We start from the raw sequence: 20860 nt of genomic DNA, 5'->3' as shown, positions 1-20860 counted from the left end.
GGATGGTGGGTAGTTTAGTACAGTTGTAAATAGAAGGAAAACGGTATGTTTTAAAACATGTTTTTTACAGAAAGTGCACAAATAACGTTTTTCCTAAAACTAGTTTTCTTAGAATAATTTGAAAAATATCTGCAAAAAAAAGAAATAATATAAAGAAAATTATGCTTATAATATTCTGCGAGTAGCTTCTAATGTAGATTTGCGAAAGGAAGAGCAATAAAATATGAACTTGTGTCCCATGCTTTACGTAATCAAATTAATGAAAAATTTAGTTTTTCATATGTATTTCAGTTATATAAACAATTTGCAGTTCTAGACGTCGTAATAAGACAATACGGAAAAACACAGCACATGATTATTTTTATGTACTCACATTTTTAGACTTTTCAAAAATTATGTACTTTGAAGAAAACAAGAAATCATATTTTTATAACTTTCTAAATATCAAATCGATATCAAAACCCAGTATTTTATCTCTACATGGCTTTCTACATTTTATATATCTGAAATAAAAATACACCACAAAAATAAAGTTATAGTTCTGGGGGCTAGCAGTGAATTGACACAAAATAACGATATTACTCATGATACAAACTATTAAAAAGAAAGAATAATAAAGTAACAAGATATTCCTTTCTACGACTCACTGCTTTCTGTTAAACATACATTAAGAGCTTTCTTCAAGTGGACACTTGTCACTCCGCTACAGAAACGAATGAAACAGCACATCTTGTTAGAATAGTTCGCACAATAGCACACATAAAGAAGTTATATCAACGTGGTCATCCACGAAGAACTAAAGAGAGGATGTGAAGTACTATGTTTTATAGTATATGGAAATGGAAAGCCTCATGGGCTTTTGAATTGCATCAGTTTGGCTTACTTTTCGTAAATAACTAAAAAGAACACATGCCTTCAGCAGTTACTTTAAGTTATTTGTTGTTTCTAGCTCCAGTGTAAGAAGTTCATAAATGACACATCTGCTAGATATTTCACAGCACTGGACTACAAATATTACTTAACTATGTCTTCTTTTTCATTGATGTGGTGGAGGAAAGGTAACGTTTGGTTTAATGTTGAGTTGGGTTGGGAAATGCTAACCTCAGAAAGTACATATTGTAATATTTCAAAAGGTGAATGTTGTAATATACTTTAATAAAAGTGGCGATTGATTCTCCCCATTACCTGAGTACGCAATGCTAGCTACATGTATATGATTATGTTCTTTTGGGTTTGCGTTTCTTAATGATATATCTAAAGGTAGTTCTATAGATTTTCCAGTGCCGTTTTTATTAGTGGTGTAGAGTAATTTTTTTATTAATGGTGTATAAGGGAAGGAAGATAGTAATACCTTGGCCCAGAGCAGGTACTATTACTTTACTATTAACACGTCGAGTGACACAATATATTTTTACCACTTCGTTTTCCGAATATAGACGCTATTGCAGAAACAAATATATACATTTCGCCTTTAGTTTTTCTTGTATATATTCATTGCATACATCCAATAACAATTCCTTTCCCAGACCTGAGAAAAGTATGTGAATACACTATCATCAGTAATAATGAAATCTTGCAGAGTACAATTTAATGAAGGTTACGTTGATGAGTGGTTATATGTTTATCACTTGTTTAATGTTAGTAACACCCTGATCGCTGTTATGCATCTTCAATGTTGAAATGTTCGGTTTCAGTGAACATATCTTCTTGTGCTTCAATATGAGCGCATTCTGGGAATAGAGTAATGAGTGTCTCTTTCTGTTAAACTGAGTTATTACGTAGAATGATCAGAGATCATATTATATAAGAGTATGCAGGCAGTTTAGGTTCAGAAGGTAACTGCAGATAAAAAGGAAAACATCATTGTAATGGCTCATTGCATTACATTTCATGGGAATTTTGAACTATCTTTTCCAATTTTTCTCGAAATTTAGAAAATGACACGTTTAATTATTTTCCCAGGAACAGCTCACATATTGATCTTAGTTATTGTGTTATTGCAATATCAACATAATATCTGTACCCTAAGAGTACACATGTTGTTTGTGGTGTACGATGTTTGTATGATGGTATTTATTTTTACTCCCTAAATGTTCCTAAATGCCGTTTGCATAGTACTTATCAATAGATGTAACCTAGTAAAACTTTTGTTTATTTCTGGTTTCTAGGAACTGTACTATCGGTTTACTATAGGTTAGCCTAGTTTCTCGGTATTTATGGATCCGTAAAGTCACAAGAAAAACTGTTCCCGCTTTACCTTACCTGTGTTGCTTTGATACCTGCTGAAATACAAGATGGGCGATAGACATATAAGAGATTCAAAGTTCACAATCAAGACTATAATATTATATTAGACATTAATTTGTTTCTGTTGTCACACATTTCACAATCATTACAGATAATATTAATAAAGCTTTATTGTGTTGACACACTATAGATAGATACAATGATGTAGGTGAGGTTTTCAGGAGATTGGTTTGTGAAGTCATCGCTTTATTATAGAGTGGATAAAATGCATACTTATCCTATTAGGAAAGCCAAAATGTCACGATGATCTTGAAGTTTTGCTGGCGCTTAATATTTATCCAATGTTCTCGGGATTGCTGCCAGAGTGAATGTTGCTGTGCTGAGCTTTCGTTACCATACAGACGTAATATCTTCAGAGCTACTAGTTGGAGAGTGCTGGTTGTACAAAATATATTGTAGTCTTATTTATTTCTATTGTAGTCTACATGACATCTGACTTCAGCTTCTCAGTACGAAAATAACCAACAGCCAATCAAAGAACAGTTTCTACCGGCAACATCCGAGCACGCAATTGGCCAATAAAAACTACCAATAGACACACAGCAATTTTTTAAGACTACAATATAAATTGTACGACCTGTACCCTTCAACCCATAGCTCTCAAGATGTTACCGCTGTATAGTAACGAAAGCTCAGCACAACAACATTCACTTTGGTAGGAATCCCAATGACATTGGATTAAAGCCAAATTGTATTTTACTATTTTCTCCGTTCTTAGAACTTTTAGAAGTCGAGTGAACACTCTTTCTCATGTGTGGTAAATGACTGTTTTAAGGTTTCGCTAATAGCACTGTTGCTATAATAAAAGACCAGTAATTAACATCAAATATATTCCGTTCAGATAAAAGACTATAATATTTATATTATGCTATAGTATTCACTTGTTTATGATAGAAACGTCGTATATTAGATGCTATATTAGGTGAACATAATATTTTCTTAGTTTAGAACAGGAATTATACTTTAGGCTATGAATATCCTCGGCGATCTAATACAGCCTGTTTCCTTATACCGTGAACTATATTACATATCTATCTATATTTTTGATATATATGAGGTAGTCTCGTAATCGCGCCCGTGCTGAGTGGGAATGATGCATATATAAATAAAAGACAAAAAGATTGCACCAACGTAGTTCTGTTTCGGAATTAGGACTCAGTATCGTTCTTACGATGTTGCAATACTGAATGGTACTTTACGAGATAAGTGTCTGTAAATATAATGATTTTCATCTTTTGGAAAGAATGGAAAAGGTAGGAATATCAATAGAAATAAGTATACAACGTATCATATAGATATCTGAATGTGCAACATTGGGATTCGAGCAGAGTCAAGCGCAGTGGACTGATAGATTAATTTTGAGTTTACGATCCTTTCAGCATATGCGCTATAGCAGACGTGAACATACAGCGTAACATGAGATTCGAACTCCACGGGTCCCCACCAGAAATCGATGACAGGTTTTCCGCAAGGGAAGCGTGTCCTTTAACCGGAAGTGAGCTTTGTAACCGCTTGAACGACAGGAATGCGCATAACATGAATATGTAAACAATTTGGCAGTATCTTTCCAAAACATCTATAACCATATTTTCGTTTTATACTGCAACCTAGACACACTCACATATTTATATTCTATGTCAATGATTTTAGTTTTATTAGTTAACATTATTTTTAATGTGTTTTAATTTTCATTTCCATCCTTGCTGTAACATACCCACAGTAAAAAAGTAATGCATGTGATAGGATAGCGTAATTGCCACTAACTTACATTATCCTTACTCCGCCTCAAATAATGGTAAATTTCATCTGTTAGATAATTAAATGTAATGTGCAATCCACTGTTATCACACCATATCTTTATAACGTCATACAAATCCCGTCACATATTCTACCCATATATATATAAACTAAACCATGGGGTATTAGGTAACAGGCTGTGGAAGATTCGAGTTGAAAATTATAAACATTATAATCAGATGTTGATCAGTTTTAAAGATTAGTTTGTTTTTAAATCTAAAACATACTATGCAGCTTACTATATTCAACTGACTATATAAGATCAATAAGAAGTATACATATAGCAAAGGGAATCGAATACTTTTTAAAGAATTATTCAAGATTAATCATGATATGGCAGTAGTTCGAGGTATTCAGTTGCATTTTCTTTTAACTGACTGTGAAAAGTTCCTTGCCATAAACTCGTGGCACCCAGTAGCGTAGAGTGCTATGAGACATTGAGATACTGTCTACCCTTTCAAATTAAATAGCTTTAGAATTTCCTTATTAATAAGAACTGATATACATTTCATGTCGAAGAAAAATATAGAAATACTAGGGCCAGCCATAGCTTGGTTGATCAGAAGAGTAATAGAGTATTTCTAAATAATTTTACTTTTCAAAACTCGGGAAAAAAGTTCTATCTCCGTCAAACAGTCTGCAGAGAGACAACAAGAACTATGTCTCAACGCGGCTGAAACAAATACACTTGAGAAAGCGGCGCGCGCATGTGGCCGTAGGCTTCTCATTCGCTGAAACAACCTAGCAAAGAGACGTCGAGAAGAACGTCTCAGTAGTGTGATGCCATACTTAGCGAAATGATACAATTTTAAATCCAGTATACTTTTCATTCTTCCTTTTAGATATTCAATCATATTTCAAGGAAAATTATTAAGAAATAGAAGGAAATATAAATCTAAATTAATAACTATCTTAAGAAGGTTTTATGGATACAGTAATTCATATAAATCTTTCACGATCTAGGTTCAGCTTCTGTTTAATCGCAATACTAGATTGTATCAACACTGGGAAAGGCAAAATCAAGGGCAGAAGGTTTTGTAGTCTGCTATTTTCTTGTTGCCTTTAAAATCGTTAGGTAAATTTGTATTTGGGTCTGTCTGAGTTAGTTATTCATTATGTGCTAATCAAATGATTGGAAATAGATTTACTGCACCAGTTATTATTAAATGACATGTCTAAGCTATAATATAAAAATTAGTATTAACTTTAAAAATAACCAAATTATGAGTTTATTTTCTGAATCAGGAATCGTGCAAATCTAATTGGAAGATTATACATAAAAGTAAATTATCATTTCCATTTAATGTATTTAGTGTATATACACACCGAGATTTGTGAGAACAAATTTATATCAATATATTGGTTTAGTTTAATCGCTACGAAATGTGTTTATCGAAATTAGTTTTCCGTATATTACACACACACATATATACATATATATATATATATATATATATATATATATATATATATATATATATATATATATATATATATATATATATATATATATATATATAACTAGGGTGACGCCGTCTCTCATTTATTTCGGCCACTACTGACATGAAGTGACCCTACTCTTGGGGAAAATCGGTTGAGGATCATTATTGAAATTTGGTTCTCATAGCCACCATGCCAACGTGATTGTTATTTTTTAATTGTCTTTTTAATTCTCCCACACCTTTGGAAAAGGTAACAGAGCAAGCCATGATGAAAGGGTTGACGTAAATAAGTAGCCGATGATAAACACGTATTAAACTATCAACAAACCATTCCCTGAAGTACGTGACGAACAAAAGTTAGTTTCTCTATTCTACGCAATTTACGGAATTGAGTTCTCCTGAAGTATGACGCTCAGAATTATTCTCAATTCGTCAGTGTCCCTGCACATCCCAGATGTCTTGGGTTGCGTTATTTTTCCAAAGGAAGGGAATGACGGTGTCTGATAAAATTGGGCAGTTTTATCTCAAAACCATAAAATAAAAATGGCTTCTGCCGACTCAGTTCCTGAGTGGGTGATCTTAACGTCAGACGGCGCATATAAAAATTAGAAAAGGAAATTCTCGGTGATTGGGGGCTAGTCTTGTGTTGTGTTCGCCTAGTGCGGGTCTTGGTTCAACGTCGTCGCGCGGAGTGTCAGTCAACACTTCGTGTAGAAGTTACTTCAGGTATGTAAGAAATGAATCTTTAATATTCATATTTTCTACTAAACGGCAAAGAAAATGCAGATATGAAGGTTGGGAGGCTGAAACTTTGGACTTTAACAACTTTCCGTCGTTCAGATCATTAATTCTAGCTTAGTAAATTATTTTTGCAATACTTTCCTATTTGGACGTAGGTAGACTACATTGCAGTCGTGAAATAGCCAGTAAAATAAAGAGTATTCAATTTGGTGTAATATTAAGAAACTAAACTACACAAATGGTTAAAATATGATATTGAAGACGACCCTTGTAAACCTTAATGTAATGCTGAGATACCATTTTAATTCTTATTTTTGTAATTTTATTGTATAAGTTATTTTAACTAACTTGTAAATAAATTTACTAGCTTAAAGAATTATTTAATTTTTAATGGATTACTGTTTTAGAGTTAATGACTATTATCAGCTGTTGGGAGGATTAGTCGATAGACATACTATACTAGCCGATCCCGTTAGTGTATTGTAGCTAACGTCCCTGTTTTCTTTATAAGTATTCTGTGAACTTGGCGCTGATGACAGAAGGTTTTCTCGAGGCTGTTTAGATAGCTGACTACTCACTATCTTATCCAAGGGACATGATACTGGGAGTTGCTTAAGCAAGTACTGAATTAAGAATGTGAGACGCCGCCGTGAACGAAAGGTGTGTCTGAATCGAACCTTCCCGTATGAGTCTCACTCCCCTTCAATCTTACTCTTCCGATACCTACTCAGTGTGCATTCACAACAATGTAAGACTTGCTTAAGGAAGATTCGCCTAGAGGAACGGTCTGGGACCAACTTCGATAATGGCATGCATGGGAATCTAATACCCATATTTGGTAAAGTAAGTATGTTTCTTTTTCAGGATCCTTCTAGGGACCCCATAACGAGTGTTTTACATACTTACGTGGTAACTAAATTAGGGTCGCCACTTGACTCTTGCCAACTCCTTCAGATTTTAGTGTATAATGCAGTGTGTACACACACTCAAATATATATCGTAATAACTTTTTTCTTTATAAGTAAAAAAATGCGTAAAGTTAGTTCTACAGTGATGTTGGAACTGCTATGCGTGTTGAGATGAACACATAATACCTTTTCTTATTTTATTTATTTATTTATTTATTTTTCGACAAATGATAGTCACAAGTTCTGCCTGTTCGAACAAATAACAATGCGGATTTTACTTTAAAGCGTAGCAACAATACATAATAGCATTAAAAGCAGAGAGTTGAGGGGAACGCCGTTAAATATATTGAAAGCTTGTTACTTTGAATAAATTTGGTATTACCTGTATTTTAAAGTTAATAACTGGCTGAATCGTGTATTAGCCTTTTACCCTTACGCATAGAAGTCCCAATCACCAAACAGCCGTGAGATGTTTATTGTTAATTTTGAACTACATAGTTAATTATTATTATTTGAGTCTATTAAACCAGACTTGACTAATATACACGGTAAATGTGCATTAATCTTAAGGAACATTAGAAATTTTATCTGACTAACAGGGTGTAAAATGCTAGGTACTGATGCTGGCACTCGGTTTATGACATGTCTTGCTGATACCCAGAAAGAAGAGCTCTATAAAATTAAATTTTGATAATACCATTGTCTTTCTGTGAAGGAGTACCAGAGAAATTTTGTTACGGTACAATAAACACCATATCAAATGCGAAATAATTTGTGTTTTCTGGTTATTGCACGTTCTTTTCGTTATTGCATGCATGATGATATTACCGTTTGGAGTTTATATTTTAAAAAAAAAACAACTAGTATGGTATATTACTTAGTATGTAGACATGACATAATTATTGTTACCCAATAATTTTTGTCTTTCCAGACTGACAATAAGTTATGACTTATGCAATCGTAGCTGATTAATTAAATAGTCTAACTTTCTAAGTACATTTTTTTGTAGACTGTAATATGTGTTCGATGCCTCGCTTCTTGCTCTCATAGAATTTACATAATTATGGATCATAAATTACAAAGTAGAACTAATGAATAAAAATTGCAAAGCTAATTAAATTCTAGAAACTCCATACAATTTCCAAACAAGAGAGCCTACATGGATTTCATTTCTATTTATTGAGTCCAAGAGGCAATACGCTCACTATGTGTTGAATTTTAAAAATTTTGGTTGCTCTGCAGTTCTACCAGCAGAATTAATGATTACTATACTCCAAATTTTGTTTTAGTTAATTATTAAGCTTCTGTAAATTGACTAATATCTAACTACCGAAAAAAAGAAAGAAAAAATAAAAAAACAATATCCTTCGAACCAACAATTCATAATTCCTACATTAGGGTTAAGCCATCTCAAAAATAGACTGACCTTGTATTCCTTGTCACAGCCAAGTCTCTTCAGTCTTAACATATAATTTAGAAGGCAACATGAGGTACTTACTCATAGCCGAGTGGCGGGTACCTTATGTAACTCAATGCAGAATATTATAAAACCCGATCATTCTAAATTTACGAACGTTGGGGGTTCGAACTAATTTCTCCAGGGTTTCACTGCCTCAGGAGTCAAATATAGGCCTCGTTCTTATTCCTCATTTCTGTATTAACTTAACCTAATGTCTTAATTTCAGTATAAACAAAGTCCCTTGCTTATTGCGAATTATGTTAACTCTACGCTAAATTAGCGTACTCTCATCCGTAATTGGGTTATACTTTCAAACTGAAGTGAATATATACACTGATCATTAAGGGAAGATATTAAACGAAGATTTATACTGAGAGTAATAACAAACACATAATTACAATATCAGTAATTTTTCTTTAAAACCCAATTAACTAGGAATTAACCTAATTCAATAGCAATGCTCGGATCGGCAGCCGACCAGCGAGAATGCTGCGTTTTCTATCATTATTATTGTTTTATCACTATTATTATGATTACCATTATCACCATTATTATTATTATTAATAATAATAACAATAACAATAAGAATATCCTTTCCAATATTGTTTACGGAACATTTTAATACAAGAATTAGGTAACATTCCCTCTAAGTTAGCCGCCTTTCAGCAGCCGGATCCGATCATTGCTTTTAAGAAATATAAAACTAATTTTTACAGCTATCAAGCCTCTTGACAAAGTTATTCCTATATCGTTTGTTCTACACTCTGCTATGCGTGATTTGCGAACAGGCTGAGCGATAACAGCTTGTCTGTGGCTAGAAGTATTTCCTGTTTGGTAGGCCGTTTCCGCTCTCACGTAATCAATGTTGTGAACTTGAACTATGTTGTGTAATGCGTCACAAAGGAAAGGACTTTATCAAGAGGTGTCCTTTCGTGGATGAAGCATAAAAATCAGCTACAGTGGCGTCGCTCGAATTTTGCGTTCGGGTGAAACAATGGCTTGTATTTCAAAACGGCTCAAAGAATATCTATGAAGTGTATTTCGCTCCGCTCGGTTAGAAAAACACAAAAGGTCATGTGCCCTTGGGTACCGGACATCAAAGTATACAAATATAACGTTATTATGTAGACAATGATTGAATTGGTAGAAGAGGGGTCTATCACTTGTAAATCAAATTATTCTTGTTTGTACCGAAGCTGTGTTTTATGCTTCTATCCGGTTAAAACACACATAACAAAAAAATGTCCTAAGATACTTAACATACCCAAGTCTTTTTTATTTATAATAGAAGGGAACACTAGGAAAGTGAGTCAGCACAATTTATTGAATTTGGATCCTCTGTTGAGTTTCGCTCCTGTGTGTTTCACTACAACACATGCTGAGTTTACCACATTCACAAGGGTGGCTATTCACCTGGGCTATACACTGATGGACGAGTTGAATTCGGATTCCCTGTTGAGTTTCTCACCTGTATGTATCACTAAGACACTTGCTGAATTACCACCTTCACAAGGGTGGTTGTTCACCTGGGCTGCATATTGATAAACGAAATGTTGCACTGGGAATCGCTGGCACATATTTACTAATTTGAAGTATGGTGGCCATTTGGCGTTGGCGGGCCTCTTCCCATGGAGGGCACATGGTTCCGGAAGCAATTTGATGTTGTGCTAAGGCGGTTATTCCTTCTATTGGATCCCATACCAAGGTTAATAGTATTGGGTAAAGTGCAGTAGAGATGTAAATTCGTGCTAATTTCTTCACCACCATCGGGTAAATTTGGACGTCGGTCTGATTTCATGAGAGTTCAGTTCCCACTGAAGTCGTCTCTTCTGACACCATCCGGCTGTAGTATCTCTGGACTGGACTCTATCAGGTGAAGTCGGGGGTTGGCGTGGCTTACCTCTAAGCCTTGTCTAGTGAGTGACTAGGTGGAAGTACTCAATTGTCCTAAAATATAGAAAATATTTGTAATTTTGTGTTTAAAACATTAGGGCTTACATGGTAGATATTGTGTAACGGATTACTATGAGGGATTCTATTCATCCAAGCTTCATTTAATTTCGCATGAGTGGATTTGGTTTTCCCCTTTATAAAGTCATGTGTGCTGACCACACATCGGAGAATTGATTGTAAAGTAGAATATGTAGGAATAGGTAAAATAATTTCGCCTATGCTGTTTTACTCTCAAAATCTGATTTAATACAACAACAACTTGTGGGACTCTAATATTTGTCGAATGTTTGTAGAATGAACATGTTGGAGGAGACCTCGGGATAGACGTATAACTTGCTTGTGTTCAACAGATCCTAGTTTTCCTACATTCTTATACTAAGTTCCATTTTCTGGATCTTATTTCGTGATGGAAGGGGAGAGAGAGTGAAGTTTCTGAACACTAGCTTCTTACAGTTTTTTTTAATACGGTAATGTTTAGGTTACAGAGTTTCATGGGTTTAAATCTTTAATCAAAACATTGTTATAAACTAGCCAGATTTTTTTTCAATTTTTCTAAATTTCTACTAAAAACTCTACAATCTGTCGTCAGTTGTATCATTATAAAATGTTGTCAACATTACTCAATTAAATTTTTATAACTAGTGATATTTTCTCTTTATATGAGATATGCTTATACTTTTTACTAGAACCTTGTGTTCTTATAAACGAAGCCCTATCTTTATATCTATACACTTTCCTAGGGAATGTACTGAATCAGGTGGAAATGACAGCTAAAACTAATTTGTTTAACCTTGGTAATTGATACCAATTTGCCAAATTTTTAAATTTAGACTTTCTTTTATTTGAATTTTTATGTTGATCTCAGACATCATGAGTGTTTGATAACTACTTAACTCACTGTAATTCTACATTGCCTTAATTCATGCCTAAGTAGAAGAAATCTAGGTATTTAGGTATATGTTCTTGTATGAGTTTAAAGTGAAAACGGAAACGTAACAATTAATCAAATGAATTTTACTATACGTCTTCCATCCAATGGGTTCCTTATGCCAATTCCTTGGTTGGTCCAACATCTATGGTTTGCATTCCTGGTCTATGGAGGTGCCAAGCGGCTGGCTTGATTCTGAAAGAGACACTTAACCTAGCACAAATTTAATTTAAGCAAATTAATCCACTGTTGAGGTACTGTGTAAGATCACAAGTGTTGATTTAACTAGATAGCAGATATTTAAGTAAGATGAATCATGAAGCACTCGAATTGCGGCGTGGACGATGGGCCATAACAAGGCGAGAAAAAAACGGGGGGGGGGCATAGATTTTACCATTTTGGAATGACTAAAATTCTGCTATATACTTTCAATTGAAGGAGATATATCGTATATCTCCTACCATAGCGTTCTTATCATTAATCAAGTAACTTAGATCAGATATAGCTCTAATATGTTCGAATTTTTATTACTCTCAGTACTATCTAATGACAATGACCGTGTAATTATTATAAAACCTGCTTTGGCAGAATGCAGAATGCCCGCCGGAGTCTCCCGGAAAATAAAAATTCGAACGTAGCAAGGAGGTAGTGAGCGACCTAAGTGTACGGGGGTTGCACGTAAAAGTTAAAATTACTAAAGAAAAGGAATACGATTAATGAATATATACAATTCTCAGATTATTTATTTATTTATCAATTACTCATACCAGAGCTGTTTCTCGCTTCACAATAGGTAAAAAAATTCATTCATGGGAATACAGTTCTGAACATTAATGTATATGCTGCAATGACTCTGTTCGCTAGACACGTTTCTACTGCACTTCATCTGATGAGATCACACAACGAATGTAAGGAAGGTTATGAGTACAGTAGTACGACAATTAAGACACGTGAAATTACCGAAGGTAATTACAAATTAATGATTCAACCACCTCAGGTGTCTAAGGACTGAGGCAAGTGATGCATAATCGTGTTTCCGTTGATTACAAGGCCGCAGGCATACAGAGAGGAATGCAAACATAATTACTGATCGGAAGCTCGCCGATCTGTTACAGTAATTGGTTACGTAAACGTTGCTCATAGACTACTTACTCACTACTCAGCATCTGATGGACGATGCTGAAGACTCGCCTAAGATAGGTGAGAACAAACCCGTGCTAAACAGTATATTTATCACATTTATCTATTATGAACACCATAGCCTTACTTTATGAACTTCCTATAGTTGTGATTGTCGTAAGATTGGCCGTTTGCAAATCGGAGTGCTAACGTTTTCGTAGATTTGCCAAATTTGTTTACACTATGTAAGGCAATAAGTATTCCAAATATTTTTGTGGGGGTCACGCTGGCTCAGAGAGCGGACGTGGGATTCCTGTCCCTTTTACAAGCCGTACTAGTATAATAGTACTTATATTATTATTACTATTATTATTATTATTGTTATTATATTACTCTTACTACTAATGAGTGACGTACTCCGACATAAATTTTCAGGAATGTGGAGTAACGCATAAAATGTAATATGGCTTAAGCCCACTTTTTATTCACTGTGGTGTAATAAATATTAAGTTGATTATAAAAGTTTGGGTCCACACCAGTTTCTTTGTTCATATTTTTAAACATTCTGTAGAGTGGCGGGAAGAGAAATTGTAGAAGAAACACATCTATAGCCGACCACATTCACTCAATAGAATCCCTATTCTTTACAAAAGTTCAACATTGGAACCGGTATTGTCTGGTTTGTAATTAACATGAATAAACCTATCTAGTCGTTTCAATCCCTTGCAAGTTGGCCACCCTGCAGGAGCTATATGACTAGTATAGGGAGTTACTGACACCCAATATGTAGGGATAACAATGATCAGAGTAAGAGTATAATGCCAAACTGGACCTCATCCGAGGCATTTCACATGCACCTAACTAAACATAGCCCGTCATGATAAGCACGGCAAACATTTTGTTATTTATTTATTTATATTTTGAAACCTCCCACTCACGTCAAATTTGCATAGATATTATAGACGGTATATTTTGAAATATATAGCGGACTCGTGCTGGTGTTCATTGTTTTTTATTCGGCTGTGCAATACCATGCTGAAAAAAAACACTAATAGACACCGCAAAATTTCATAATTAAAGAACACTACAAATGGTTACATTGAAAAAAAATAATTTTGAAAAATAGGCCGTTTATCATACGGTGACGTTTTCGCGCGAGTTATTTCCTATGGAATGCACTCAATGAGGGTACTTCCGGAGATAGTGGATCTCACCACAGATAGTTTTGTTGCTAAGTTTAAAGGGAACAAAAACATGCGTTGATAACGTATCATTCATATTTAAATCGTAGGTTACATCACAGTGACTCCGTTGAAGTAAAATTAAGCTCTCTACTTATCGAGCAACTGCAAGAAAGGAAATGTATGCTTCCTAGTTCATTCATTGTCCACTGTATAGATGTAATTCCTGTTTTCCGCCCTGCAGGTGTAAGTTTAAAAAGTTTAAACTGCACTTGTTTCCCAGAACTCGACGTAAAGAGAGGAAATCAGAAACGTTACACAATTCACGACGAAGGCATATTCGTTTGATTTAATTATAACACGCCCTAGATATTCTTCATTTCCTGACTCGACCAAGAGTGTCAAAATAACTTTTTAATTCCGTTTCCCACTCGTCTGAACTGTCGTCCAACTCGTAACGAGGAGGAATGATCTCAGCGCCTGACATATTAGCAGGCTCATATTGCACTTCTGTCCAGCATTACTAGGACAGTGATACATTATTAAGTAATTTAATGGTTAGCAACCTTTCTGGGACTGGAGCTGAGCCCCAGCACCTGAGTTCCATTCTTGCTGTTCTGTAACAGAAACGGTGCTCACTTTTGAGTGATTATTTTCTTCCGTCTATTTTTTTTGCTAGGTGTCGGGACTAGTGTGCTTAAGAGCAAACCACCAAGCAAAATTTCGCTAGTAATTGGACATCCTAGAAACATGACGGGGATTTGGAGTTTCCCAGCGGAATTATTTACTTTTAATTGAGGGAAAGAGCATTGATACCATGTCCTCAATCGTATTGCGCAAGACCATCGGACTCTTGCCTTATGGTTACTGTTACCGCAATTGTACTTTTTTCCTGAGGGAAGTTAGCGTGTACTTAATGATTGAGGCTAGTAGTAGTAGCTTTAATTATCTCACCTTGACAGTGCTGTGCAATTCCCTCTATAATCGCCTGTTTCTAAAGTAGGGATGGGCTGACGGTGCTCTGAGGGGATGGCATTTTAGCATCCTTATCGGGACTCTTACTAACCTTTAACTGAGGAGATTCTTCACGTAAATCTACAACAAAAGTCTCCGAATATAGAGTAATTACAGTAATGGAGGGTGAGGGAACTTGTTCTACTGGCATCGCTTATAGACTGATTAGCACAGGTATTCATCTTGTTCTCCGGGATTTTCCGCGAGAATTATTATCCTCTGATTTACGGAAATATTGTCCTAGTTTCAGAGTTCGAGAAAAAGTTGCGTACCCTCTCACAGACGATGAAGTTCCTTATTTAGCTAGGAGGTCGACTGAGTTTGAGACCTTCCCATCTCTAGGTTATCTTTGTTGTTTGTGCGTGAATTAACATATTTGAATGTGGAATGAAAATCCTTTCTTGCTGTACTGCCTTTATTTTCATTAATGATTATTTCGCTAAGCAACTTTTGGGAGGGAGAGACCGAAGGATTAACATCGTTGTGAGATGGGTGCGGACATGACTTCGAGGGCAGTCTGCGGTCTTTGCGAGATCGATTCTTATTACGAAGTATCAGACGCAACGTGTCCTACCTAAGTACGTCCTGTACTGTGGAACTAGGGTTCGAAACCGGCGTAGGTGGGTCTAAGTACTGTGTTCGGTTCCACGTATCAGATACTCTTGATTCATTCTCTATCCACCGACCAAATTCCAGTCGTCGTGTTACTATCACCCTCCTCTTATCACAAATAATACAATATACATTTCCAAATCGGTCTCGTTATGCGTTCCATCAGGAATGGCCGAATATGGACATCGTCGAAATCCCAAATCTTGGAAAGATTGTTTAATCTTTTCAGAAAAATTCATAATTCTTCGTATGCTGTCTGGGCGCCTTTTATTTTCTCGTGACATTGCTCCAAAATTCTTATCCACTACCTGTTATAGTAACCTACTTAAGATAATGAATTAAATATCGTTATTAACATTTACCACTTCCTTCCTTTCTACATTTCCGATAGACCTATCTTTTTTTCTTTAATTTAAAAGAACTGTCGTTTACACCTATTTGATTTTATTTTAAAAGTTGAAGAGAGAAATTAAAATATCAGATTTTCATTACCAGGCGGACTTGTTGAGCTTTGCAATTCTCAAGTTGGACAGTGTCCGAGCAGAAATCAAAATTCTGTTTCTATAAAACTACTCCTAAACTTAGATATTTTTATATCTTGTACTGCCAAGGGAAAAACTTCCGCTCGCGCAAGACAGGTACTTAGCTAGCCACTGGATAGTCATTAAAATATCAAACATCACTCTAAAAAAATATTAGACAAAATACTATACCTAAAAGGTAAATATAAATATAGGCTGTAATAAAAAATATATATTTACTCTACCTACAACAATAGTTTGGCAAAGAAAAATCCAGAGTATGAAGGGAGGAATTGGAGAAAAAGCGTCAAGACAGTGAAAATGCTACCCGGCGCCTCCACCAAAGTTATTACGATATATATTTGAGTGAGTGTACACACTGCATTTTACACTAAAATCTGAAGGAGTTGGCAAGAGTCAAGTGGCGACCCTAATTTAGTTACCACGTAAGTATGTAAAACACTCGTTATGGGGTCCCTAGAAGGATCCTGAAAAAGAAACATACTTACTTTACCAAATATGGGTATTAGATTCCCATGCATGCCATTATCGAAGTTGGTCCCAGACCGTTCCTCTAGGCGAATCTTCCTTAAGCAAGTCTTACATTGTTGTGAATGCACACTGAGTAGGTATCGGAAGAGTAAGATTGAAGGGGGAGTGAGACTCATACGGGAAGGTTCGATTCAGACACACCTTTCGTTCACGGCGGCGTCTCACATTCTTAATTCAGTACTTGCTTAAGCAACTCCCAGTATCATGTCCCTTGGATAAGATAGTGAGTAGTCAGCTATCTAAACAGCCTCGAGAAAACCTTCTGTCATCAGCGCCAAGTTCACAGGATACTTATAAAGAAAACGGGGACGTTAGCTACAATACACTAACGGGATCGACTAGCGTAGTATGTCTATCGACTATTCCTCCCAACAGCTGATAATAGTCATTAACTCTAGAACAGTAATCCATTAAAAATTAAATAATTCTTTAAGCTAGTAAATTTATTTACAAGATAGTTAAAATAACTTATACAATAAAATTACAAAAATAAGAATTAAAATGGTATCTCAGCATTACATTAAGGTTTACAAGGGTCGTCTTCAATATCATATTTTAACCATTTGTGTAGTTTAGTTTCATAATATTACACCAAATTGAATACACTTTATTTTATTGCCTATCTCATGACTGCAATGTAGTCTACCTACGTCCAAATAGGAAAGTATTGCAAAAATAATTTACTAAGCTAGAATTAATGATCTGAATGACGGAAAGTTGTTAAAGTCCGAAGTTTCAGCCTCCCAACCTTCATATCTGCACTTCCTTTGCCGTTTAGTAGAAAATATGAATATTAAAGATTCATTTCTTATATACCTGAAGTAACTTCTACACGAAGTGTTGACTGACACTCCGCGCGACAACGTTGAACCAAGACCCGCACTAGGCGAACACAACACAAGACTAGCCCCCAATCACCGAGAATTTCCTTTTCTAATTTTTATATGCGCCGTCTGACGTTAAGATCACCCACTCAGGAACTGAGTCGGCAGAAGCCGTTTTTATTTTATGGTTTTGAGATATAACTGACCAATTTTATCAGACACCGTCATTCCCTTCCTTTGGAAAAATAACGCAACCCAAGACATCTGGGATGTGCAGGGACACTGACGAATTGAGAATAATTCTGAGCGTCATACTTCAGGAGAACTCAATTCCGTAATTTTCTAAATTGTGTAGAATAGAGATCTCAGAAACGCTCTAACTTTTGTTCGTCACGTACTTCAGGGAATTGTTTGTTGATAATTTATTACGTGTTTATCATCGGCTACTTATTTACGTCAACCCTTTCATCGTGGCTTGCTCTGTTACCTTTTCCAAAGGTGTGGGAGAATTAAAAAGACAATTAAAAAATAACAATCACGTTGGCTGGTGCCTATGAGAACCAAATTTCAATAACGATCCTCTACAGATTTTCCCCAAGAGTAGGGTCACTTAATGTCAGTAGTGGCCGAAATAAATCAGGGGCGGCGTCACCCTAGTTTCAAGACCAGGCTAATGTTACACCGTAACAATATATATATATATATATATATATATATATATATATATGAAAATATAAAACTTGTTACACTGAAAATTTTCCTTTCGGAAAATAATATTAAAACAGAATTCCTATAATTTTATTCACTCAGAGGTTTTCACCTGGAAGTAAAAACCTTAAACTCATAATTTTATTAGGTTCTGTATATCGGTGCGATATTTTGCACCATCGGTCTGCTCTTTTTAATAATAGATTAAAAATAAAATGAAATCTTTGAGGTTTACGTCCCACGCTTATGTCAGCTACTCTAAAGGAGATGATGATAAGGAATGAACGAAATGGTGGAATGACGAAAGTGGGAGGAAACGGCAGAACCCCAAGAAAACCCCCACACAGTGTTTTGTCCATTAAAAAATTCACTTGGCGCGAACTGGGATCGAACCAAAGACCCCATGCACCTCTGAGCCACCGCGGCCCCAAATAATAGATAATATTATTGATAATTTTCATATATTTGGATATATGTGGAGTATAAACATGTTTGATTTCAGGTTACAAGAGACGTCAAAGTATCTACATACTGACATGAATGTTTAAACTGCAAATAATTACAAAATAAATAAAGAAAATGGCCGGGTTAAATCTAAAAGTTTAAAGCTATTGATATTCTGGAATAATATAAATGGAAATTTTTTGTAAAAAGTATTTAAAAAGAAGCCTCGGTAGCTCAGTGGCAGAGAAGTCATCTGTGACGCGTAGGGTGCCTGGTTAGATTCCAAATCCCACCAAGTTAGTTTTATACGGAACATACACTGTGTGTATAGATCTTTTCAATATCTCTCCCGTTCTCTCGCACTTTCGTTACTCCACCACTATCATCCAACTCATCACCATTTGCTTTATTTTCAGAGCATAATAGTGAAATACTGAACTCTCCCATCTCTCTCTCTCTCTCTCTCTATATATATATATATATATATATATATATATATATATATATATATATATATATTTACCAATTGCGAAACTTAACGCTACGCTACTGGTGGCGCCTACAGGATGTGTTGTGTTAGTAGCAATGTCTATAATCTTCGCCATATATAAAACATTTAAACGGAATCTATTCTGCAGAACATCTCAACAAATTGTTATTATTTTGAAAATGATTTGCAAAAATTTCTACACAATACAAGGAAAACTATTATGAACGACGAAATTTTAAAATTTCGACAATAGGAATGTTTACAAGCTTTGAAGGAACAAATGGAATTCGTTGTGCAGTTTAACGAAACATTACTACATATCGAAAGAAATTTGGAATATATTCTCCTTTGTATCAGTCGTTACTTGGGTCATTCTCAGTAAGGGGCATTTTGCAAAGAATTTCAAAGTCGTAATTTAGGAGTATTGTCTTTTCATATAGGCGAAGTTACGAAAGAAGCAGAAACACAAATCATTCGCTGGTTTCTGCCATTTTTGAAAATTATTTTCTGACCGATGTGTAAGCTTTTAGAGTGTAAAATGTTCTACAACGTAACATAGAACATGCGTGAAAAAAACTCGGATTTCCTATGTTACAATTCGAATGTAATAGTATATTGTAAACGTAACCTAGTACACTAATATTACATTGTAAAGTGTATTAAATTTCAACGTGAAAACAAGATGTAATGCTTACAGCTTGCAGTTATACATGTTCATTATGATACAGGCGTACTGCAAGTAGGTATATCGTAATCACCATAGTTTGTCACTGCCTCCGTATTTTAATAAACTCGTCTGTTCTTCAAATTTTCTTTCACTAATTTATACAAAAATGTATACACAAAGAAGGTAGTATTAGAAAGTTTTGAAAAAATCAATTTACATACTTTCAGCAAACTTAATAAATAGTATGATTCATACTGAATTGGCAATTTTTCTATGTTTATAAAGCTAAAATGTATCTTCAGTCAATCCATGTTCTTTATCAGTACAAGAATAAATGTTCAAAATTACTTTAATATTTTTCTTTGCGTTTGCTAGGAAGGCACATGACTTTCTAACTGCATTACATAGCCTCCCTTGGGTGAAAATAAAGTAGTCATGAACCTTCTATTAGTGACATTGAAATGTCAAATTTATGTGTTGCGGTAAACTATAAAGATAACCAAGTAAGTTCTGTGGCTTTTTGTGGAGATCTGTGTTCAAGTGACTCTAACACCGTGAGTAGAATGCGAATGAAGATAAGACGAAGGTCAGTAGTTGATGCGGTATATCCAACTTACTACCTGGTTATGGTATTTCAGTTACACCGTGAACTTGCGTAAAAACAGAGTGAACATAGGAGCTCCACAGAGTCATAAGGGTGAGTATCCTGTACCAGTTCAAAGTAGGATCAAACCCCGTAGTAGCGAGGCGGAAGATAGGACAGTCATTTTGTGACGATGTCGTGACTACGCGGACAGTCCAACCTTGGTTTAGCAAGTTTAGGGAGGGTGACTAAACATTCAAAGACGCACCAACAACAACACATGTACACAGTGAACATTTTGAGCTAGCAATTGAGGTGAACAGTGTCCAGACATGTGAGGAACTGGAACTACAATTCAGTGTGTGTGAAGAAACAATTTGACAGCACGTCAATCAACTTGGGAAGTACTACAAGTTGGGTCGATGGTTATATCTAACATACTACTGTACCTGGTTCTGTCTGTACTACAAGATTTGACTCTAGGCAGAAAGGGAACGCGAGCAGACATCTGTGTTTCTTTGCTATCTCGTCTGAAGACATAGCCATTTTTGGATAGGATGTTGTCATGTGTTGAGGAGCGCGTCCTCTACGAAGCTCCACGGCACCGCCA

Source organism: Thermobia domestica, chromosome 3 (assembly GCF_964235325.1).
Source record: "Thermobia domestica chromosome 3, izTheDome1.hap1.1, whole genome shotgun sequence".
NCBI lineage: Eukaryota > Metazoa > Arthropoda > Insecta > Zygentoma > Lepismatidae > Thermobia > Thermobia domestica.
Note: the sequence above shows the minus strand (reverse complement) of the source record.